General features: G+C 40.9%; 1 long non-coding RNA gene across 1 annotated transcript in view; it reads right to left on the reverse strand.

Moving 5' to 3' along the window:
* The window catches only part of LOC118091962 (uncharacterized), a 54539-nt gene that overhangs the window by 8174 nt on the left and 21331 nt on the right, over positions 1-25034 (reverse strand). The window contains exon 3 of the long non-coding RNA XR_015946442.1: positions 11779-11861. This is a non-coding gene — a long non-coding RNA (uncharacterized LOC118091962). The remainder of the gene's footprint in view (positions 1-11778; positions 11862-25034) is intronic.

Here is a 25034-nt window from a genome sequence, read left to right on the forward strand (position 1 = left end):
GGTGCAGTTGATACACCAGTCTAATAGCACCCATGGCTGCAGCAGCCACCTGTGCATCCAGGTTTAGATCCAAGTACTGAAGCACACCCACTATAAAGGTGGGTTTTCAAGGGAAGTACTACCCCCTGCAACACAGGTTGATTCATTTCCCCAGCCCAGTAATTCTCCAGACAAGCAGCACTTCTAAGCGAATGCTGAGTTTGTGGTGGCTTGGAAAAGCCCTGAAAACTGCAGTGCCTGCTGGTCATGGTGGGGGGGAGATATCAATGGATGTGCAACCCAAACTTGAAGACAAAGGCTGTACAAATGGTGTACAGAGGCTGCAATGAGAAGAAGTGAAACGGCCAACCTTTTCCTCACTTCACAGTAAGTTTGAAGTCTTTTCATTGTAGAGGTTAAATCTGCAAACTTTCCTTTTTGGATTCAAATCTAAAGTGAATGGGCTCCTCTCTGTTCAGTGTTGCCTTTTTTCTATGCTGCTCTTGGTAGCTTTTGACGAAACATCTTACTTCACTTAGGGAATTGTATGTAAAGCCTGACAAAGGCAGTGTTGAAAAAGGCAAGCTTTCCTCCTACCTCTGCTGTGAATCCAGAAAAGCCTCTTTATTCTATAAATTGATGAACACATTATCAGCTTCACCTTTACTAGATTACACAATGAAATCTCCAGGACTGGTGGCTGAGTGGCTAGCTGTTGCATGAACAGAAGAGGAGAAACCCCACAACTTTTAAAGGGGTGGGTTGGAGGAGAAGCACATTCAGTGAAAATCCAAATCCTATGGTAGAACAGCAGAAAATGCAAGCAAACAACAGACATCTAGAAGAATGGGAAGAGGAGCAATAAGGACAAAATGTAAGGACATTTGACTACTAATCCTGATGGATACGGTATGTTAAGGTTACCATATCTCAAAAAGTAAAAACCAGGACACCCTGAAAGTTGTTGAGCAATTTTTTGATTGACTTGCCTAAGATCCAGGACAAAGCGCCACATTTTGGAAATTCAATTCAATTTACCAACTCAGAAATATCAGTACAATAAAGGCTCAGCTGGTCTTTATTGGGTCCCAAGCTTACTGTTTGTTCCAGTTCAGTGTTAAAGAGCTGGTTTTGGACCTGCTATTGCTGTCCATTGCAAACATGTCATGTGGATAAGCCCAGTCTTACAAACAGTCAGTCCCAGTGAACACAGTGCTGCTGCTGCTGCTGCTGCTGCTGCCGCCAGGAGGGTGCCACTGCCCCGTCATGTGCCACTGCTGCTGGGCTCCTCAAAATGGGTATGATATCTGAGGAAGAGCTGCCGGTATAATATTCCAGGGAAGCATAGGGATCTGATTGCAGGAAATAAGACTCCATTTGCAGCAAATTGAAGGGATTTGAACAGCTCTTGTTAGAGATCCAACATTAGTTAACGTTGGGTTAGTGAAGCTTAAGTGCATCAATCGCCGCTATTGGATTTGGAGAGAGGGAATCAGAGGAAGAACTGCTTTTTTGTTCTACACTAGTAGAGGTATGGAGTTATTCTGTTCTGTTCCTCTTCTAATATCAGTTTTGGATTAGTCCCCAAACCCACAAATCCTAGGGTGCACTTGTACACAGCAACTTCCATATTTTCACCCATGCCATAAGCTATTGGAGCTGGGCTTGGGAGTGTCATAAGGTAAACAAGTTTAGAAGAGGGGGAAGTTCACAATTTTTGAGTGTACAGTTGAAGCTGTTATCCTGCCAAATTCCACAGACACCATACCTGCCAAGTTGCTGTCAGAGAAATAAGGGACCGGGCCGGAAGTAGCAAACCAGAAGTCACACTGCAGCCATTTTGGAACTGGGCAGAGCAGCATCAAAAGTCGCTTCTGAGCATGCTCCGCCCAGTTCCAAAATGGCCGCCGCGCCAGAATAAACCGGGGGAAAACAAAAAAATCCGTTTTTTCAGCTAGGAACAGCTGGAAAAACGGGGATTTCCCGGGGAATATGGGAGACTTGGCAGCTATGACACACACACACACACACCCAACCTCTAATATCACAACCATGCATATACATAAGTAATGGGCCAGAGAACTGCAGTTCAACTGAAGAAGCAACAAATTTTGAGTTATCTGTGCAACAGTGGCGGCATCCGCCATACCTAGGGGCAACAAAATTTGAGAAGGCAAATGTAGCAATTCATCCTTGCCTCAACAGCCAGCACTGAACCTTTTTTTTCAGTTTCTGATCTTAATTTGTGTTCATTAGGCACACCGCAAAATTTGCTGTAATTGCCAAGTTACCAATCCCTTTGAATTAGTTCAGTTTGAAAACACGAATGCATCATCCACAAGCATTCAGAAGAAAGCTAAAAATAAACAAAACAAGTCTCAGAGTGAGTGCCTCTAAAAAACCAAGACTCCAACCCTGATCTAAACCAGACTTCCCCCTCCCCTCTCTTTCTGTTGCCCTTGCACTTATTTTAAGAGAATTGGAAAGGAAAAGGCTTTCATCAGACTGAAACGCTGCAACCCTCCCACCCTAATCTCCTGTAGAAGACTTAAAGAGGAACCCGAATGGAATAAAACATGGAGGGTGGGGGAGTTCTGAAAAATGACTAGCGGCTTAATGCTGTCACTGTCCCATGTTTATTTTTCTTGCTTTGATGTCTGATGTCAAAGAGAAAATAATGTCATCTGCTGGAAACTCAAGCATGTTTGCATTTTGAGGTAATTAGAATTAATGTTGGAGGGCAAAACTAACACCAAGCAATTCCAGTCGTTCCCATGTGAGGAAAACATTCGGTAATGACTTACACTTAATCTAGGACTTGGCAGCTAGTCAGGAGAAACACAGATCCGTGCGACAGAGTAATATTTCAGAAATATATTTCTAATTATTTGCAGGTTTTAAAATGATGGCAAGTGTCCTTGCGGCATCCTCATACCTTGTTGGGTGCCACTTTCCTGAAATCAACAGAGTTGCACTGCTTCAGCCCTTCAATAGGTTCAAAGCCATATTTTCCTGTACCTGGATACTACAAAGGTGGCTACGTTTTCAAGAGAAACTTCCTGCTGTGTGATCCTCAGGGGCAGTTTTTCAGAAACCAACATGCTGAACTCTTCAAACCCTGGCTGCTAATTCTGAGGTCTACGTAGGAGACAAGGCTGTTTCAAAGATCTAACCCACAAGTATTTATTGTTGTGCGCATTTGCCTGTCTTTTGCTTAGCACTGTTGTTGTCAACAGCTGCTTGATGGGTCTGAAGTGGCAAACGTAGTTGCCTTGTTTGCACAGAAGCTTTACCTCCGACATAAATAAATGCACCTCCTTCTTCTGCTTTTCATTCGGCTGTATGAATGCATCCTACTAAAATTTGAAACCTCCATCTCCATCGTTCACAAAAGCTATATCCAATGAAATGCACTTTGCACTTTTCCACAATTTCTCACTTTCCTAATTTCAGAAAGTGATATTTCATTGACATCCACAAGGCCAGTGCAGCTGTGCATTAAATATTGGGGAAAATCTTGTTTTAACTTTATATGTTGTAGAAACTAGTAAAATGACTAATACTGGTTAATAAACCAGTATGTCAACTTTAAAAGACAATATATCAACATTATAACTGTATTCTACATGCCAGTATCTAACATATTAGACAATTTTCCCATTATTTTATTGTCCATTTGTTTTCCTTCCCTTAATGGTAAATGGACCCCTGACCATTAGGTCCAGTCGTGACTGACTCTGGGGTTGCGGCGCTCATCTCGTGTTATTGGCGTACAGCTTCCAGGTCATGGGTCCAGGTTCATCAGTATGTGGATGATACCCAGCTCTACCTCTCTTTCAAATCAGAACCAGTGAAGGCGGTGAAGGTCCTGTGTGAGTGCCTGGAGGTGGTTGGAGGATGGATGGCGTTTAACGGATTGAGTTTGGATCCTGACAAGACAGAAGTACTGTTCGTGGGGGACAGGAGGCGGGCAGGTGTGGAGGACTCCCTGGTCCTGAATGGGGTAACTGTGCCCCTGAAGGACCAGGTGTGCAGCCTGGGAGTCATTTTGGACTCACAGCTATCCATGGAGGCGCAAGTTAATTTTGTGTCCAGGGCAGCTGTCTATTAGCCCCATCTGGTACGCAGGCTGAGACCCTACCTGCGCGCCAGACTGTCTCGCCAGAGTGGTGCATGCTCTAGTTATCTCTCGCTTGGACTACTGCAATGCGCTCTATGTGGGGCTTCCTTTGAAGGTGACCCAGAAACTGCAACTAATCCAGAATGCTGCAGCTGATAGATCTACACTGGCTCCCAGTATGTTTCCGAGCACAATTCAAAGTGTTGCTGTTGACCTTTAAAGCCCTAAACAGCCTCGGTCCTGTATACCTGAAGGAGTGTCTCCACCCCCATCATTCTGCCCAGACACTGAGGTCCAGCTGCAAGAACCTTCTGGCGGTTCCGTCACTGCAAGAAGTGAGGTTACAGGGAACCAGACAGAGGGCCTTCTCGGTAGCAGCACCTGCCCTTCCATCAGATGTCAAGGAAATAAGCAGCTATCCTAATTTTAAAAGACATCTGAAGGCAGCCCTGTTTAGGGAAGCTTTTAATATTTAATGCTGTATTGTTTTAATATTCGATTGGGAGCCGTCCAGAGTGGCTGGGGAGACTCAGCCAGATGGGCGGAGTATAAATAAATCATCATCATCATCATCATTTGGCCAGCATGACTAAGCCGCTTCTGGCGAACCAGAGCAGCACACGGAAACACTGTTTACCTTCCTGCCGGATCGGTACCTATTTATCTACTTGCACTTTGACATACTTTCAAACTGCTAGGTGGGCAGGAGCTGGGACCGAACAATGGGAGCTCACCCCATCGCAGGGATTCGAACCACCGACCTTCTGATCGGGAAGCCCTGGGCTCTGTGGTTTAACCCACAGCGCCACCCACGTCCCATAGTCTTATGAAAATAGTGAATTTATCATTACAATTTCCCAAAAGCTGAGACACCTACCAATCACATCTGTCAGGAACATTCAGTCCCTTTCCAGTTGAAACATTTAGCAGGAGTTAATAAACACCGTTACTCATTTTAGCAAGAGTCACTAACACAAAATCAATTCATTTTCTACAGTTTCAACAACTGTTTCCCAATAATTCAGAAATGTGTACAAAGGGCTATGTGGCAAAGAACAGAAATATATTTCTTGAATTTCCTCAGCATTTCCCTCCAGTGTTTATGATAGGAACTGTCCCTTGATAGAATCTGGTCATTATGTACACATTTGGGCAGCAGAACAAGTTGTCTAAGGTTCCTGGTTTTCGGTTCACTGAGTTTATTCAAAGACATAGACATCTGTCACTTATGTTGTGGATGAGTGCATTTTGCCACAATCCAGGGGCTCAGCTTTGATGATTCTGGGAGTCCCTTTCAGCTTTATTATGCTGTGCTTTGTGTTTCCTGTTCTGGAAACAGTTGTGAAATGAACGGATCCATTTTAGTGTTTTTTGGTAGATTTGCCTGTACAATTCAATGCATCACCATTCAGATGATCAACGAGATGCCCAAATGAAACTCTGGGTTTCAGTTCCTCACACCCACGAAGTGTTTTGAAGCGGGAAAGACAGTGAATACACACTCTTCTTGCTCCCAACAGTTCTGTCATTGGCTTTTTCTATCACTGAACCTTTTTATGGACGGGGAATATAACCACATTGTCCTCGGCAATCGAATGCTTGGCTGGCTCCCTCCAAAGTTGCCTATGATTGTATTTGTGTTAAATTTGTATTAAATGTCCATTAGGGATTTGTTGGCATAATAAGAAGCTGTCCCTAAAGGCACCATTTAGGGAAGGTAAACAAGCATCCATTCCCTTCTCTGCATTTCACAGGTGTATTTCAGATCAGAAGTACCGGTAATTATTCTGCAGGAACACTTAAGTTTCTGGTTCTTGAGAGGTATAAAGGGTAATCACAACAAAGTGATTAAAATACACCGGTGTGACATTTTAATCTTGAATGTATCCAAAGTATGGCCCTTTGTTGAGAAACTTGCACTGCACCACAAGAAGCTCTTATCCCTTCCCCAAATCTGAAATGATGCCTTTGCTTGCTCCCTGGTTATATAGATCTTATACAGCGTTGGCATATTTGGGCATTACCTTGCAAATGTTGCTATATGTGATAAATGATTGGAGTTTCTGAATCCATAAACTCCTGCACGTTGACAAATGGCTGCATTTAGTATTATCTGCAATTGTGTGTTTTCAAGGGAAGTTTCTGTAAAAGAAGATAAAACGATGGTTCCCTTCTAGAAGGGTCGTAAGTAGGATACCCTATTAAATGGTGCTGGGGACCCTGCTGGCGCTGATCAGTTGGTGAGGCCTGCCCCTTGAGCCGGGCCTTGCCCAGCGCCAACGACACAGGGAGGCGGCCAGTCTCCGACCCTTGGCTGGGTTACGCAGGGCCCAGAGCCCAGCTGCAAATGCCACCTACCAAATAAGGTAAGCAGACTTCTAGAAGGGTTGCAAGTAGAATGCCCTATTAAATGGTGCTGGGGACTCAGAGAAGTTTCCTCAGATCTCTAACTTAATTTGGGGCAGATGCCTCAACTGTTGCTGAACAGAGGACTGTTTTCGTGACACGCCCTTTCCCATAGCTACTACAAATCATAACAGTCCTGCCCAAATCCCGAGGGCTTTTCATGCTCAGCATTAGGGAATTGTGCAAAATGTGATCAAAGTCCATTTAGACACTTCTTCGCTTTAATAACCATAACAGAATAAACCACATGTTTCCGGATAGTCCCAAAAGCTAGTTTTTAAGTGGATGAAATTCTCTTCCATTTCTCTCTTATAAACGCAAAAGAAACAGATGGGGTATCTGCTTCCAGTATGCTCACTCTATCACCTTCTTGCCTTCAGGGTGATGTATGTTCTGCTTTCCTTATCAGAATACGCTCCCTTCCAATTTCTTGGTTTGTGGGAAGTGATGTCTGTGGCAATCGGCTAATGGCCACAAAATTCTGTTTTTCCACACTGCAAAAAGGCAGGGTGACCACTACCGTCAGACAGAGCGAGGCAGCTACCTCCGATGCCTGGAGGATTGAACTCTGTGTGTATGCCATGCGGCCCTGCTCTACACTCCCCAAGCTGCTCTGCTCCCCTTAGCTGCAGCGGACAAGACTGTCCCCATTACCAGGCTTGAAAAACAATTTGATGCCAGTTTGCCTTCAGGCAGCTTTGAATGGGCAGAGGCATCTCGTCCTTTTGCTTCAGGCGGCAGAATGTCTTGGACCAGCTCTGTGCAAAAGCAACATTGTCCTGCTTCCTCTTATTATTCCTCTTACTTTTCTCTGAACTGAATGCAGACACAAAGGACAGTCATTTCCTTCAGACAGCCCTCAGGCTTGTTGTTCGCAAAGCTGAAATTATTACAGGCTGACATTCAAAAACTTTCCTCTGCAACCAGGCCTTTGGCCTTTAACTATTTGTGGCCAAATAGAAGTGTGTGGGATATTTTTTAAATATATTATACCTTCCCCTTGGTTTTAATGAATCTATGTGGGATTTTGTTTGTATGTAAGTCACTTTGGGTTGCCTTGAGCAAGATAAAGGGACTAACAAAAGGCTGACCTCTTTCACCTTTTATCTTTTAGCTCAAAACCACGCTCCCCTAACTCCCTTTTCACCCATAGGCAGAAAGTTATGGAGAGGTCCGCCTGTTTCACGTTTAAAATGAATAAACAAAAAACACCAAGTGCTGTGTAATGTTCATTTAAACCTATCAAGTTCTCTCTTACTGTAGGCAGGTTTTGAGCTCCACTTCACCTTAGAGCTCCCCCCTCCTGGGGCTGGGGCTGCCATAGAAAGGAGGCCAGCTGAGCCATGGTGCATATGGAGTCATTGCACAGGGCGCCCCAGTTTTTTTGTTTTTATTTTTTAAAGGTAAGCCTCTAGCTCTTCTGGAAGGCAAGTTATGAATCCAAATGGGCAAGACACCAACATGAAGGGAGATATTGGTAGGTAGGACAGTTCCAGAAATTTAAAGGTACTTAGACTTCCACTATGACTAGCTGCAAAGTTCTCTTCCAACAGGAGGGAACTTTGAGAGTTTGTGTGGAAGATGGTTGCTGCCACAAGTAGCTCTGCTTGCCTTTTGTGGGTTTTTGGAGGGTGTATGGGGACAAATAATGGCAACGCAGTGGTGGTGGGGGTGGGTGAAGGGACCTTGCCCTTAGGAGTTGGCCATGTCCTATAGCCATATAGCTTTGGCTTCAGTCCACAGAGAGATCAAGTCTCTTTGCGTCTCCTTACAGTTCTCTGCATCGGCCAAAAATCCACACACAAAACAGCTCCCCCTCAGCCTATTGTTCCCCTTCCTAGGATGATGTGGCATCCCAGTTGGTGAGGTGGGGAAAGGCCCTCATCCTCTTGGAAGCATATCCATCCAGCAATATGCCAGCCTAGCCCACTCCTTAAGATGCTGATGAGGGTAACAAACTGGTTTGGCCAGTTCAGCAGTTTTTCTACTAGATGCTAAAGCTCACACATACAGATAAAACATTTATTCTGATCCTGCGGAGTAAAAAGCCAAGCGATTGCATTGAAGCAGCACTTCCGTCTACCATAGCAATCCTTCTGAAATATTTTTAACAAGACATACAAGTATGTTTTTTCCATACAGAGTCATGTGTGGGTTTGGCCCTTATAGTTACACATTCTGCAAATGCAGTAGTAGTTTAGCATTAACTTGATTCATGGTCACTTTTTTCACTACTGAAAGGAGGTTTCCTGGTTTGAAGTAAGGGCTGCCAAGATGTTCCTTGGATTCTTTATTTAAAAATGAGTACTTGGTGGGCAGACGTGCAAATCTCCAGGAATAACAGCTATATTTGAGGACATCTAATACATTATTATTATTTTTCAATCCCTCATCTGCTTCACACTTAATTTCTCTCACAACCCTTCAGTGAAGGCTCTCTGGCCCTAGTGATTTACTGGATGTGAATTTCTCATGTTGCTCTTTAACTTCCTCTTTAAAAAGGCTGTTCTCTTAATTTGCTTTTAAAATGGCCTTTAAAACAGGTCAGCAGGAATTTTTCAACTTAACAAAGATTGAAAAAGTCATTCAATGTTGTTACTTATTTTGGCATCATCTATTAATTTCTTTATAAAATGTATAGATCATGTAAAGACTGTATATATTTTTAAAGTACAGTGGTACCTCGGTATATGAACACAATTGGTTCCAGAAGTCTGTTCATAAACTGAAGCGTTCATAAACTGAAGCGAACTTTCCCATTGAAAGTAATGGAAAATGGATTAATCCGTTCCAGACAGGTCCGTGGAGTACTCAACCTGAAGCGTACTTAACCCGAAGCATGGGTGTAATTGGTTCTGGAAGTCTGTTCATAAACTGAAGTAAACTTTCCCATTGAAAGTAATGGAAAGTGAATTAATCTGTTCCAGGTGGATCCGCGGCGTTCGTAAACCGAAAATTCGTAAACCAAGGTGTTCATAAACCGAGGTTCCACTGTAGATCATTTTTGAAATACATAGAAACTAATGGAGCAGAAAAGGATCAAACAGCAATTCAGGGGACCCGGTTTTAAGACTTTTGTCAATAACTTGCTAGAAAAAGCTTAGCAGAATAGGAAGAGCTTCAAAAAAAACAAACCTGTAAACCTCATTGGACATGTCGCCTGATATGCCTCTAACTTTGGTGCCACAGCATAGAAGGCCCTGTTTTGGGAAGTCAGAGATTGGATCTCATGTAAGAAGACCTCTTGGGCAGATCTTCTTGTTAGGTGGGCAAAATAATTGTTTTGCTGCTCTCTGCAGGATATCTGCAGATACACTTCTATAAAGTGAAACATTATTTTTCTACCCCACTCTTTGCATGCGGCAGAGGTTGGAAAGAACCCAAAGTTTTTAAATGGTAAAATACTGTTATAAAATATTTTAAAATTAAGATTGCAGTCCTATGACAACTTCCTGGGAGCAGAAGAATCTCTCAACTTCAGTTTCTCTCCGTTTCTCACCCCCCCTCCCCATGTTATATTTAGTTCTCTACATTTCCGTTTCACTTTGCAACACACACACACACACACAAACACACACACACACACAGTCCTAATAAAAACTCACCAGCATTTTAGTGTGAATTTCTGAATTTTTTGTATGGAAATTCCAATTTTTTTGTACGGAATTTTGCCTAATATACACATTTTTGCAAATCACATTTCCCCTAAAAGTTATATTTTGCTAATGTAATGCATTTTTATGTTATTTCTAAAAATATATACAATTTATGTACACTTTACATCGGCGTACACATATTTGTATACATTACTTGACTAGAGAACTGCAAAATTCAGTGGTGTGCATTGTGTTTCTGTTCATATATTGTTTCGGAATTAGACAGACTTACCTTTAAATGTAAACTGAATTGGATTTCTTTGCTATCCCTACTCAGCAATAAGCCCCACTGAGCACAGCTCAGTGAACATTTGTAAGCATTTGTAAGCAAGCATGCATAGGATTCTGCTAACACAGCACCCACGAACATCTACTACTGGTACTATTAAATGATTGTCAAAAATTGGAAACGCTTTCGCTATGATTGGCAGATATTCATGCTCAAAAGCTTTGGAACTCAGGAGGAAAGTGAGTTTTCTGTTTTTTTCTTATAGCAAACATATTTTTAAAAGTTTCTTAAGCTTTAGCACACATATTTCCCAAGCTGAGTCCATGACATGGCCAAGGATTTACCAACCTTTTATAGATAAAGGGCGCCATTTACCAAGAAGTTCTCTTGACAAGACCTGCTTAGATGAAAAGGTGTGTTTCTGCTCTTGTACAACTCCCATTTATTCAGTGGGGCTTGCACAGGTCAGCTTTGTGGGCCGTACCTTTCCCATCTGTTTAAGAACATGTCACCTCTTACTTGCCAAGCGAAGCTCCCGGGTTCACACATTATATATTAGATCCTGCCCTTTTACAGAAGTCTCAGTCTTCACTATAGAATCCTAAAATAAGTTGCCTTTAAAAAGCAATTTTTCATGGTCGTCAGCAGCTGCTTCCCAAAATCATCCCAGATGTGCTATTTGACCAGTTAATGTTGGTTTCATTACAATCACCCACTGTTATTATTGTACCAACAGACGTTGCAGCTTCCTTGATTTATTTCAATGCCTCTTGAGCCAAGAACTTGCATACTGCTCAGGACTGTGTTAGTTCTACCGTGGCCAATATACCATATGTAGAGATCCGCTTGCCTTGGTGAAAGAGGTGACTAGAAACAAGGGCAACTAACAAGCATTGTTCCAGCTATTAAGCATGAAGCTCCTGTTATTGAGCTCTTCTGCCCAGGGAAGTCCTGAGTAGAGCCACTCCAACCATTTTCTTTACTATGTGTGGAACAGCTGGGATTCGTTTAGTACTAAGCACTATGGTGCCAGAGAAGAGATGGACTGAGTTGCTATATCTTTTGAGAAAATAGGTCACAGTGATTTTCTGTTTCTTCCCATTCAATAGGCAGAGTTGTCACTGTGTTCAATAAAGCTCTTTTCCTTAGAGCAGAGAGCTCTTTTGTAGATGTGCCTGTCCATTCATTCTCTATCCAGGTGTTCCAAATGAATGGAAACACTTTCCTCTTTCAGATCACTAGCCAGTTTTCAACTTGTCACAAGTGAAAAACTCAAGTTGCGGCCAACTCACTGTGTAATCTTTACAGTGGTATTTTGGAAGTAGAACCTTTGACTGTATTCATCCCTTCCTTGTTGTTACCATAAAATCACTGCAAGTGTCTTTTACCGGTCAGTTTCATGTTGGTGAGATTCTGGAAAACCATAAACATATGTGTGATGGTCTCGGTTCTGCATTCTGGATCTTCATCCCTGAAAGAGAATGGTGCCAGATCTAATCAAGATCTAATAAAAAGAGGCTCTAATGTGCACTGAAAATTGCAAATCTTCACAACTGAACAGAAAGAAAGAAAAGTAAGTATTGTAGGAAATGTGGGCATAATAAGGGTATATGTTAGCTTATTTACTTTCAGTGGAGCTAACAGAATTTTCTGGCTCTAGTACAAGTTACATGCATTCGTGTCCTACCTAGAGATGTAAAATATCCGGAAATTCTGAAGCTCAGGAAAAAACGGAAATTTTCAGAAAAATAGAAAAAAATGCTACATTAGCACTTATTTTTTCTTTTCCAGATTGAAAGTATATCTGTTACTTTAGAAACATAAAATATAACTATGGACAATTTTAATGGGTATAAAATTATCACAACTTGCATATTAAAAATATAGTGTATCCAAACAATTATTACAAACAGAATTTACTTTTAAAATAATATTTATTTGTATTTGTAACAAATGGAGCAACAATCTCTTGAATGGTTACTAATTTATGTGGAACAAAAAAAAAAAACCTCCACAAAACAATTTTTAAAAATCCAGAAGTAACAATTATTCATATTTCCTCTTCTCAGTATTTAAAAAAACCATTCTCATAAAAAGAACGGAAGAAGGAAGTGGGACTAAGTTTCAATGAATGGGCATGAAATTTAATCAGAATCATTTTCTGAGCTGTAATGATCTTCCAGTGCTTTGAGGCCTATTGAAGAAGAACAGAATCAATGCATACCACACGCATGCAAAAACAAAACTGAAACCTTTTTCTTTTCTGGTGACAACAGCACCTCCTAAAGGAAGAAATGTATCTTGTTCTTGCACTGGAGAGTTCAGTTTGTAACCTAGGACTTGCTTGTCCTCACAGAAATTAGAATAATCTGATACCATACATATTTTTAAAAAAATGATTTATAAAATATTTGAACCCTTTATCTTAAAATATTTTATTCATCATTTTAAAACAAAACATTCCATAATCTATTTTTTTATTTTTCCAATTTTTCAGAAAAAAACAAAAAAGGCTTCAGGAAAAACAGGTAAAAAACGGTTTTTCCCGGGGTTTCCCCCCCAGGCCTTCACATCTCTAGGCCTACCCACCCCCCTAATATTCTTAAGAGAGTCTCTTCTCCAGTCTTCAGAAAGAAGCTGGAAGTGGGGAGGCAGAAAAAGGTCCTCCTTTCCTCCCAGTCAGCAGTTTTAATCTAAAATCTTAGGTGCAATACTGTGCCTAGAACTCAGAAACTGCTCACGCTAATGAAATTCCCTGTCACAAAATGCGCCTAGAACAATGGGAGTTTCGAAAACTGCAGCAGATTGCAGTGGGCGGCTCTTAGGAACTATGTTATGATTATACCATTATATGCAGATTATACCGTTACGATTATACCGTTATATGCAGATTTTAAAACCTTGTTTCGGTTGTCAATTAATTAACAGCTTTTAGATTGTATGCCCTTCAGGGTAGATGTTATGATTTTGATTATGTACAGAGCCACGTACACTGATTGTGCTATATATGTTAATAATGTGAGGTTCTATCCTGCCCATTTTTGTAAAGGCTGAGTTGTCCCAAAATGCTCCCCAGCACCTAACAAATTCAAACCCCTCCTCCTAGCACCACCACCTTATCCACAAGTCAATATTCCCTTTGGAATGGAAGCATTTCTGTAATGATTTACGGTTAAAATGGGAACTGGCAATCTGTTACGACCAGCGACCCAAATCGAAAGCCATAGGGTTGTAGTTGAAATGATTAAAATGACACAAATAATCACAGTGAGTTGCGTTATTCGGCAAACTATGCAATCCTGTGGTTTTGATTTTCAGCGCTAAAGTCATGCTGGAGCCTTTAATCACGCTAATTACACAGAGCCCTGGCAGGTCACAAAAGGGTCAGGATTTGGCAGTTTGGGGAAGGAAGAGGACCCTCCACACAAACAGCACTTTCCCAACTGGAAGTGGAAACAGGCACTAGATCCTCTTTCATTTTTTATCCTCCCCACAATGCATAGGTTTTTATTATCCATCCCAGTCATCAAGGTGTCTATTAACGTCAGATGATCAGAACGTAAGTATGAACTGACAAGGAAGACTTTGTCAGTAGTTTGTGTGGACAAATATGCCGTACAGCATGTGGTCTTGGTGGATGAAACCGAGATTCAGACTCCTGCTGTGTGCAAATGCTCCCTGACCTGCGAGTAAACCACTGCCTCTCAACTCAGCCCCATCCCTGGGCTGTTTTGAAAATGAACAAGGTCACTTGTTGAAACATTTGTGTGGCAATGTCCCTCCCTCCCCTGATCTGTTCTGGCTGGGAGCAAGGGGGCAAAGAGGCTGAGTTCCCGCCTCCGGCTTGTTTAAAAGAAGTGAAACCCCGCCTCCCGGCCGACCCTATTAATCGGCCCGGGTCTGACGGAGGCGGGAACTCCCACCTTGCGAGGGGGCTGAGCTCTCAGCCCCCATCGCGAGAGTTCGGTCGGGGCAAGCCCACAACACCACCTCCGTGGGATGCGGAAGTGGTTTTCTTATACCGAAATATACTGCGTAAATGATTAGGAAGAATTAATGTTTACATACAACACACTTTTGAGTATTCCGGCAGCTTCAAAAGCGCCCCAGTAATCCTTACATCAATCCTGTAAAGTGGATATTAGCATTAATATTCCCATAACTGTAGATGTGGGGAGAGGTTGAGAGATGGTGGCTCCTTGCAAAGATTTCATTTATATTGGCGGCTTCCATGTCCATAGCTCTTGTGTTTAATATATATATACTTTCCTCCTGAAAAATATGGTTTTGACTCTCCCAACTTCAAGCCTCTTGATAAGAATACTTCAAAAGTTAAGCACTGCAATTCATTTTTTTTTAAATAAAAAGAAAAACTTTATTTCAATTATACAACGATACAAAATAGACAAAGCAAAATCAAATAAACAATTAACAAATTAGCAAATCAATAAATAAATTGGCAAAATAACAAATAACAAATTAACAAAATTAACAAAATAAAGAAATTAGCATAATATAAAGAAATTAACATAACATAACCTAACTTAACATAACCTAACTTAATCCGAACCTTAACTCAAACCATAATTTCGATATTTCAAATAAGACTTAAGTAGTAAAGGAACGAGGATAAAGCTAAAATACTTACTTATATTACATGAAATACACAAAAAAGAGAATAAAAATACAGCAAAAATACTTCCTACTATTCATGCATCGCTTTCCTTCTTTCTTTCCCTCTGTTCTTGCTTTAACTTACTTCTCACTCTTTATTTCATTCCGGCCAGAGTGCGCTGGTGAGCGGGTCGGTTTTTAGGAGCTCCGAGAGACGGGAGACTCCGGTGTGCTGCACGCGAGCTGGTGGGGGCGAACGGCGCTAATTTTAGCCCCCTGAAACAGCCAAACGCGGGGTTTGGCTGAGGAGAAGAAAAAGCGGCGCCCGAGGGCAGAACTCCGGGCTTGCACCCCCCCTTTTTTGGGGGGTGTAAGCGGAGGAGAGGAGCCGGCGCAAAAACAATTCGCGGAGCGGCAGAAGCGCCCCAAAACCTGCCCAGCGAGCACTCAGACCCCTCGGCTGAAGGGGGCTTCGAGGGGAAAACGGCTTGGCGAAACGGAGAGCTTAAGAGGGAGAGAAACAGACGCAAGCCGGGTAAAGAAGGCCGTGGGACTATTTCATGCACCGCGGGAAAACTTGCGGAGTAAGCCTGCTTTTATTGTCACTTCAATCCTTTGATTAAAGAGACTTGTAGAATATAAAGTTAACCTTTCACCAAGGGGGAGAGAAGTTTTATTCTGATCGGGACTGTCTATTAAAAGTCTAAAATAACTTCCTTTACCCAGCCAGCACGTTTAAGTGGAGGCTGAAGAGATAATTTACAATAACAACTCTTTATGAACGCTTTATTAGGCACCCGTGCAGAGGAAACAAGGATTGTTTTACTTACCTTTTAAGTTGGAAAAGAGGGCAAAGACCAAGAAAATGGAGGATTGATTTTGCAGAGTCACCAGAGATTGCCAGCTTCCCCTTTCTTCACGGAAGTGGGAGAAACAAAAGGGAATAAGAGAAAGGAGCATAACTAACTGGGGGAGCGATGTGCTGACACCTAGTGGCTAAAATAGAAATCGCGCCCAAAATTGATAAAGGATAAATAGAGGGAATCAGAGGGAAAGACCATTCTGAACTGATACCTAAGTGAACCAGATGAGTTTGTAATAATTCCGGAGGGGCTCCCAGAAAGAAAGAGAAACCTCAGAAGTGAATCATTTAGAGAGAAGAGAAATAAGTAATGACAGGATCTAGGACTTCATCAAGAAGAGCACAAGCAACAATGGCGGCAAATTCAACAAATAACCAAAAGCGATTGTCAATCACGCCAGAGAATGACTCACTAACAGACATCAAAGATCTCATAACCGAAATGAGTAAATCTTTAAATGAGAAACTGGACTCAGGCAATAAATCTTTAAATGAGAAATTAGACCTAATGGGATCAAAGATAGAACAAAATTCCAGAGTAATAACAGAGATGTCTGACCAAATTAAAGAACTCAGTGGCAAAAATAAAGAATTGGACAGAGCTGTAAAAGAAATGAATGTAAAATTGAATAAACAGGAGGAGTCATTGCAAACAATAGTGGCAGAAAATAAAGAGATGCAAAAAGAACAAAAGAAGGATGAAAAAGAAAGAGATGAGATGAAGAAACTACATGAGGATTTAGCAGACCAGATCGCGATGCTTGAAATGAAAACAAATGCTCTTACCCTTCGCTTGAGAGGCGTGCCAGAGAGATCTAGTGAGCGGGTGGATGAGAAGATTGTGAAAGAGCTAGCTGCCTGGCTGCAAGTGGAGGCGGACGATCTGTGGCTGGATGTGGACAGGATTTATAGAGTAAGAATTGATAAAAAGAAGAATGATAAAGCGATAGGAGACTGTATGGTACATTTGAACTCTGCCCTACTTAAAGACAAAATACTTCAGATGAAAAAACGAAAAGAACTTGTAATAGAAGGACGAACAGTGGACATCTATAAAGAATTGCCTAAGAGAATTCGGCTGAAAAGGCAGAGGTATAAGATGTTGACTGATATTCTGAGGAAAAAGAAAGCATGGTACGTGTGGGAGTATCCGGAGGGACTTACTTTTATTTTCAAAGGGAAGAAGAAAACTATAAAATCATCAGAAGAGGCGGAAAGGTTCAGCAAAAGGAACTGGAAAGAACTGTTAGGAGAGAAGGAAGAAAACAGTGGAGAAGAAGAGTTGGCAGAGGCGGGAGACGGATAGGAGGATAGTAGAGACTTGTGTGTTCAATTTTGGGGGTTCCCTTATTTTCTGTTCCTAGAAGATCTCTCTCTATTCATTATTCTATTTGATTGTGTAAGTTGTTGGGGAATTTAGTTCTTATTTTAAAACTGACGAAGGCTACGGCCAGGTTAAAGTTTAATAAATTAAATATAGTAATAAAGAAATGAATCTTAATGTAATCTCATGGAACATCAATGGTCTAAATAATAAGCTCAAAAGGAATAAGGTGGAGCATGTCTTGAAAAAGGGTGGTTGGAAAATAATTTGTCTCCAAGAGACCCATATATCGAAAAAACATGAAAGAGTATTGATTAATAAACGCTTGGGTAATGAATATACCTCCTCAAATGAGAAAAAAAAGAAGGGAGTAGTGATATATATTGACCCTAAAATCAGAGCAGAAAAGATCTTTCAAGATGACGAAGGTAGAGTAGTGGCGGTAAAGTTATATCTATCTGAGGGAAATGTGGTAGTGGTAAATATATATGCCCCAAACGGAGGTAAAACAGAATTCTTTAAGAAATTATGGAGTCAATTAGGTGAATGGGTCGAAGATGAAGAAATTATATTAGCTGGAGATTTCAACGGAGTAGTGAAACCAGATCTAGATAGATCGAACAAAGGGAAAAAGTACGAGGGGAAGTTGCCTGAGTTGTTCTTTAGAGTAATAGAAAGTTATGGATTACAAGATTGCTGGAGATTAAGGAACCCGGAGGAGAAAAAATATACATTTTACTCAGAAGTACAGAAATCGGCAGCAAGAATTGATTATATATGGCTTACAAATAAATTAATAACCAAATTAGAGAAATGTGAAATTATGGTAAAATCATTAACAGACCACAATCCAGTAATGTTAAGTTTAAAGGAGGGCTATAAGAGAAAGACCAGATGGAGGCTAGATGAGGGGATCCTTAATGATGAAGAATTTGTAAGTAAGGTTAAGAACTCGATAAAAGAATTTTTCCAAATAAACAAGACAGGAGAAGTAGGGGTGGAAGTAATGTGGGACGCTAGCAAAGCCTTTATACGAGGTTTATATATACAACAGAAAAATAAAATAAAGAGGCAACGGGAAAACAACCAAAATATGATAAAAAAGAAAATTGAAGAAAAGGAAAAAGAATTGGTAAAAAACCCCAAAGATTCAAAAATAGTATCTGAGCTTAAAATTTTACAAACGGAATTATCGATGTTATTGGGACAAGAAATTGAAAAGAAAATTAAATGGGCCAAACAAAAAACCTTTGAGATGGGAGGAAGAGTAAGCAAAATGTTGGCGTGGCAGCTGAAAAAGAAACAAGACGAAAGAATAATTACAAATATTAGGATGGATGGGAAAAATTGGGCAAAAAAAGAGGATATAAATAAGTGTTTTATTAAATATTACGAAAAATTATATAAGGGAGACCAAATTGATAGGGAGGACATAGATAAATATATTGCAGGCCACAAATTAGACAAATTAGATAATAAAGAAAAAGAATTATTAGATAAACCAATTTCATTGCAGGAAGTATATGAAACCATAGGCAATTTAAAATTGGGGAAATCTCCGGGTACGGATGGCCTCACTAGCCAACATTATAAATTGTTTAAGGAAGAGTTAGGAGAAGTGTATGTTGAATTAGTAAATAAAATAATGGAAAAAGAAATTATACCCAAATCGTGGCAAGAAGCCTTTATAACCCTCATACCAAAAGGAGATAAGAAATTAGACCAAGTTGAAAATTTTAGACCTATTTCTTTGCTAAATATTGACTACAAAATATTCGCAGGAATTATGGCTAGTAGACTAAAAGTTGTATTGAATAGGTTGATAGGAAGTGAACAACAGGGTTTTCTCCCTAGAAGAAAAATGAACAACAATGTCAGGATTTTGATAAATTTGATAGAGTATTTAGATTGGAACCCCGGTCGGGAAACTGCCCTGATATTCCTAGATGCCGAGAAGGCTTTCGATAACGTGAATTGGGACTTTATGAAAAGGATGGTGAGAGAATTGGGCATAGAAGGAAATTTTTTTAAAGGCATAAACACAATATATCAAAAGCAAAAAGGAATATTGATTGTAAATGGGGACATCTCCGGAGAGATAGAGATATCGAGGGGCACTCGGCAAGGGTGTCCGCTTTCGCCACTCTTATTCATTTTGACAATTGAAAGTCTGCTAAAAGAGATAAAAGAAGATAAAAAGATCAAAGGAATAAAAGTAGGAGAAAATACCTATAAAGCACGAGCCTTTGCAGACGATGTGGTCATAATATTGGAGGATCCCCTAGAAAATATACATTATTTGAAAGAAATCTTGAATAATTATGGAAAAATATCGGGCTTTAAAATAAACAAGGGGAAAACCAAAATCATTACAAAAAATTTAAGGGAAAAAGATAAGAAGGAATTAGAGGAGAAAACAGGATGGGAAATAGCGAGAAAGGTCAAATATTTAGGAATTGAAATAACAGCTAAAAATGTAAATTTGTTTGAAAATAATTATGAAAAGAAATGGAAAGAAATAGAAAAAGATTTAGAAAGGTGGAGCAATTTACATTTGACCCTGTCCGCGAGAATAGCGGCAATCAAAATGACAATATTGCCTAAATTATTGTTCCTATTTCAGATGCTACCAATTATTGATAGGAAGGAATGTTTTGAGAAATGGAGGAAAAGCCTAAGTAAATTCATATGGGAAAAAAAAAACACCAAGGATACAGTACAGATTATTAACGGATACAAAAGATAGAGGTGGATGGGGAGTACCGGACCTAAAACTGTATTATGATGCTGCGGGCTTGTGCTGGATAAAAGATTGGGTTGAATTGAGAAACAAAGAAATTTTAGATCTAGAGGGTTTCAATAATATGTGGGGCTGGCATAATTATCTATTAGAAGAAAGAAAAGGGGGATATAAAGAAATAACAAATCATGTTCTCAAGAAATCTTTATTAAAAATATGGGCCCAACACAAAAATATTCTGGAGCCGAAAACGCCCTGGTGGGCATCTCCAACAGAAATGACCATGATGATCAAAGACAGCAGACGAAAAACCTGGCCGACTTACTCAGACATTCTGGAAAAAAAATGGAGAACAAATAAAGTTAAAATCATACCAACAGATAAAACAGGAGTGTACAAGCTGGCTACATTATAATCAAATTCAAAGTATTTTCGAAAAACATAAGAAAATTGGCTTTCTGGGGAATAAATCAAAGTTGCAAGAATTATTATTGGGAAATGGGGATAAGGCAATGTCTAAATTATATAATTATCTTCTCGAATGGGAACTTAAGGATGAGGTGGTAAAGGTTACAATGGTGAGATGGGCCCAAGATATAGGAAGGCCCATATATAGTTGCCAATGGGAAAAAATGTGGAAGGAAGGGACGAGATTCACGGCGTGCTCAAGTATAAAAGAAAATATATTAAAGTTGTTTTACAGATGGCACATAACACCAGCCAAAATTGCGAAAATTTGCAAAAAGAATTCTAACATATGCTGGAAATGTAATAAGGAAATTGGCACCTATTACCACTGCTGGTGGGAATGCGACGAAATTCGGAAGTTTTGGAATAATGTTTATGAAAAACTGAAAAAGATGCTGAAATTAACGTTTGAAAAAAACCCTGAATTATTCCTATTGAATATGGCCCCGAATAACATCCCAGAAGAGAAAAAGAATGTATTGTTGTATGCAATTGTAGCAGCTAGATTACTTATAGCCAGAAATTGGAAAGGAGGGAAAGTACCATCAATCTATGAATGGCAGGAAAAACTAGTAGAGTTTATGAATTTGGCCAAAATGACCGCGGTAATTAGAAACATCCCCAAACAAAAATATATGATTGAATGGAAAGATGTAGAGGAGTATTTTAAAAAAGAAAAATTTAATATCGATTTGGTGATTTGTCTAAACTGAAAAAGAAGCAGGAAATTTTATTAGATACAATGATGTAATTAGTTAAGCACTGCAATTCAGGCTGCTTTGCTCACCAGTCAAAATCTCAAGTTCATTTTTTCCTCCTTCATAAGCTGATATGGAAAGAGGCCATCGCCATCTCTTCTAAAAACATTACATTATTCTTACGACATTTATTTATTTTTGGCTGCAAGTCAGAAAAAAGTGTCCCCCTTTTTTAAAAAAAGAAATTACCCCTCCCTGGGGATTGGATTATGCCGTAATCTTTTCTGGCTTCACCTCAAGCCTGTGTGCCTTTCTGAGGTGAAATGACAACCTTCTGCAAGGTCCAGAAGCTCTGCTTGTAGGGCAATCGGCGGGAGACTATGATACAGCACAGGTTTTACAGTCATTAGGGAAAAAACTGTGCACAGAGCTGGCTTTATACAGCTGCAAAAGACATGGTGGTCCATGTTCCCTCCTCCTCCCCCTCCTCCCCCTCCCATGAAGTAATGCTAGGCCATTGTGCAGGATACAGCGACACTTTCAAGCACACAGAGACGGCATAGAAGTACCAGCCCCATTCGGGCAGTGAAAAAGCAACACACCCATTATGAATAAGAAGATGCACTGGAGATTCCATGAAGGGCCAGCCTTTTGTGAAGGAAGCAGGGCAATCAAATGTTGAGGCAATTTTGTGAGAAACAAGAAGAGATCTCACAATGGGTGTTTTCTCATAAGCATAAGTAAGAGCTCTCTGGAAGCTCCTTTAAGCCAGGGGTCAGCAAACTTTTTCAGCAGGGGGCTGGTCCACTGTCCCTCAGACCAGCGTTTCTCAACCGCTGTTCCGCGGCACATTACTGTGCCGCGAGACGCTGGCTGGTGTGCCGCGACGTGCGGCGACGAGAAAGGCGATTTGCAGAACTACCGTATGGAGCGGAGAACCTTCTCAGCATGGCTGCGTTTGAGCGCGCCCTTCACAAGATGGCGGCGATTCCTGTCATAACCCGCCTGCCTGCCCCGCCCGCACCACCACCACTCTCCGCTCTCTCTTTTATCTCTATGGTTCCTCCTCGAGCGTCCCTTTGACTTAGTTGTCTATGGTCTTCCGCACCCAATCGAAAGCCGCCGAGCGCTCCCCCTCCCCTACTCACCATTTCTGCAGCCGCAACCTCGGGACGGCCCAGCCGGGTTTGACGGGAGGAGCGGAGCCACGTGGAAATGAAACGATGCATTTTGTAACGCATAAAAATCGCACAGGGACTCCATAGGTGCAAAGAGAAGAGCCTCTTTTGTCCAGCCAGCATCCAAACTGTCACTCTGTCAGGGAGTGAGCGGCCTCTTCGGCGAGGAGCACATGCTGGCAGAGAAATCAGCAGCTTGTGAAGCCTTATTACAGGAGATTGCAACCAACACAGCAATTGGCAAGTGTTTCTAAGACTTACAGTCATAATTATAGTCAATATAGGGTGGCACAGAGTTAATTTTTTTAACTTTTTTAATGGTGGTGTGCCGCGTGATTTTTTTCACGGAACAAGTGTGCCGTGGCCCAAAAAAGGTTGAGAAACACTGCCTCAGACCTTGTGGGGGGGGGACTATTTTTTTTTGAGGGGGGGGGATGAACGAATTCCTATGCCCCACAAATAACCCAGAGATGCATTTTAAATAAAAGGGCACATTCTACTCATGTAAAAACACACTGATTTCCAGATCATCTGCAGGCCGGATTTAGAAGGTGATTGGGCCGAATCCGGCCCCCAGGCCTTAGTTTGCGTACCCATGCATTAAGCTACGGGGTCCTTAACACAATGTTATGTAGGAACCATCATACTGCCAGTGAGCTACAAAGCTCTGGCTTGCCAAAGATAAATTGGACTCCTCTTGGCAGCCTGGTTCAATGTTGCGCACTGACTGCAGTGCCAAACGTGAGGGGAGAATTGCTTGGCTATGCATGCATTGTCAAATACCTACTGGCAGTAGGCAATCATAGAAATTTATTCTGTCTGATCATAGCTTTCCCCTCTACCACCTTCCTAGTCAAGATGCATGGTCGCCTCTGTTCACCTCCACACAAGTTATTTTGAAATCCCATAAATGCATCTTCTTAGCAACAAAACTAAAATACTGTAATAATAATAAATTAATGATTTGCTGTTGTTTCCTAACACTCAAAGACAGCTGCCTGAGAAAACCACCTTGCTCTGCTTCGTGGTAGGCCTAACTCTCAGGGGAGGAGACTTTGTCAGTAGTTTGGCCCTAGGACCATGGTCATATTGTGATTTCTGCAATCTGTGACATCCATAGCTTCTACGGAAGTTGACAAAAATGATATTCCGAGACAAAAGAAAGAAAACTGACTTGGGTAGTATGGTAGGCCTATGTATGTAGATTTCCCCAAAGCAAAAGTACATGACTGAACAGAAAGCCTATAAAAGCAGAACTCTGAAATAATCTGAAACTTCTTCTGTAGCAGTCAGCTTTTTATTTTAGCTTATTGAAAAGTGCTTTGAGGGACAGCTTTTTCTGTGCCAAGATCATATCTCACATTAGGTGGTGGCTGACTTCATTGCTCTTGTTGAATGGTCCGAGAATCATGTAATCATAGAATAATAAGAGTTGGAAGGGATCCCAAGGGTCATCTAGTCCAACCCCCATAATGCAGGAATCTCAACCAAGGCATCCATGACAGAAGGCCATCCAACCTCTACTTAAAAACCTTCAGTGAAGGAAAATCTACCACCTCTGAGAGAGCCCAAACAGCTCTTACTGTCCTGCAGTATGCTTGTCTGTAGGTCTAACAAGCACAACCCGTGCTATTTCTAGATGTGAATACCTCTAAGTTCTTTCAGTCCAGCATGCTCTATACAACTTTATAACCATGTGAGGTCCCTGACATGTTGATACAGATGGAATATCATGAGTGGAACAATTGCAAAGAAATTGGTCAGGGAGATGCCCTGAAGAAAGCTCGCTATCTCAACCATTTCTTATATGGGATATTTCTGCACTGTTCCTCACTCACACTTTTAGGGTGTGTCTCAGTGGCTTCCTTGATCCTATGTAATGGGTTTTCTTCTCCAGTTCTCATAGCTTCATATTGTCTTTTTTTAAAAAAAACCTCTAGGCTACTTAGCTCTCCACTTCTCTGACCAGTCTCTATTTTTGTCTGGTGATATGATAGGTTGAGCCATAATAGCGGTGAGGATTGATGAGGTTCTGGAATCCTAAATGTGAAGCTATCGCTGTGATACTTACCATCACATTGTACGTGGTTTGAACTGACAGCAAGTTGGAGGGACTTCAGACAGCAGAAATGATTAAAGGACCGGTGAGGGGATGAAGAAAAATGGAGAGAATAGATTACATATTGCTTGGCTGGGAAAGCAAAAAGTCGGAAATAGCAAATTCCACTGTGCTTTAGATAGAAACCAACACCTAAGAGCAAAAGGAATAGTTTAAGGTGATCCCAGGGAAGAGAAACAGGGCGAAGGTATGATCAGAGGGAAGAAATCGCAAAAAGAAATATGTGGGCATTTAGGAAACATTTTCTCAGTCTGATGACCTATTACGATGGAATTGAATTTCAGTGGTTTGATGGAAGATGCACCAGTCCATTAAAGCAGCATAATAGTACTGTAGGGAACTATATTTACAGGAGGTGCAAGAGATGTCCAAAGGCAACTCTGGCCAATAATAAAAGAGGAAATGCTTACAGTCTCTTAGGTATAATTTAAGGCCCTTACTCTCTCAAATTTTCTACAAATCTGTCCATCCATCTATCCACTCATACAGAAAATATATCTGTGATATTAACTTGCACACAGTGTATCTTTCGTTTTGCACTGGGAAAATAATTTGTAATAGCTATGAAACTATTAAATTATGGTACTGGATCATCTAATGGCGCCCTCTGACCAAAGTCTATTGGTTTATGAATCGGGAGC

The sequence above is a fragment of the Zootoca vivipara genome, chromosome 11 (genome assembly GCF_965207765.1).
Source record: "Zootoca vivipara chromosome 11, rZooViv2.hap1.1, whole genome shotgun sequence".
In the NCBI taxonomy this organism is placed as follows: domain Eukaryota; kingdom Metazoa; phylum Chordata; class Lepidosauria; order Squamata; family Lacertidae; genus Zootoca; species Zootoca vivipara.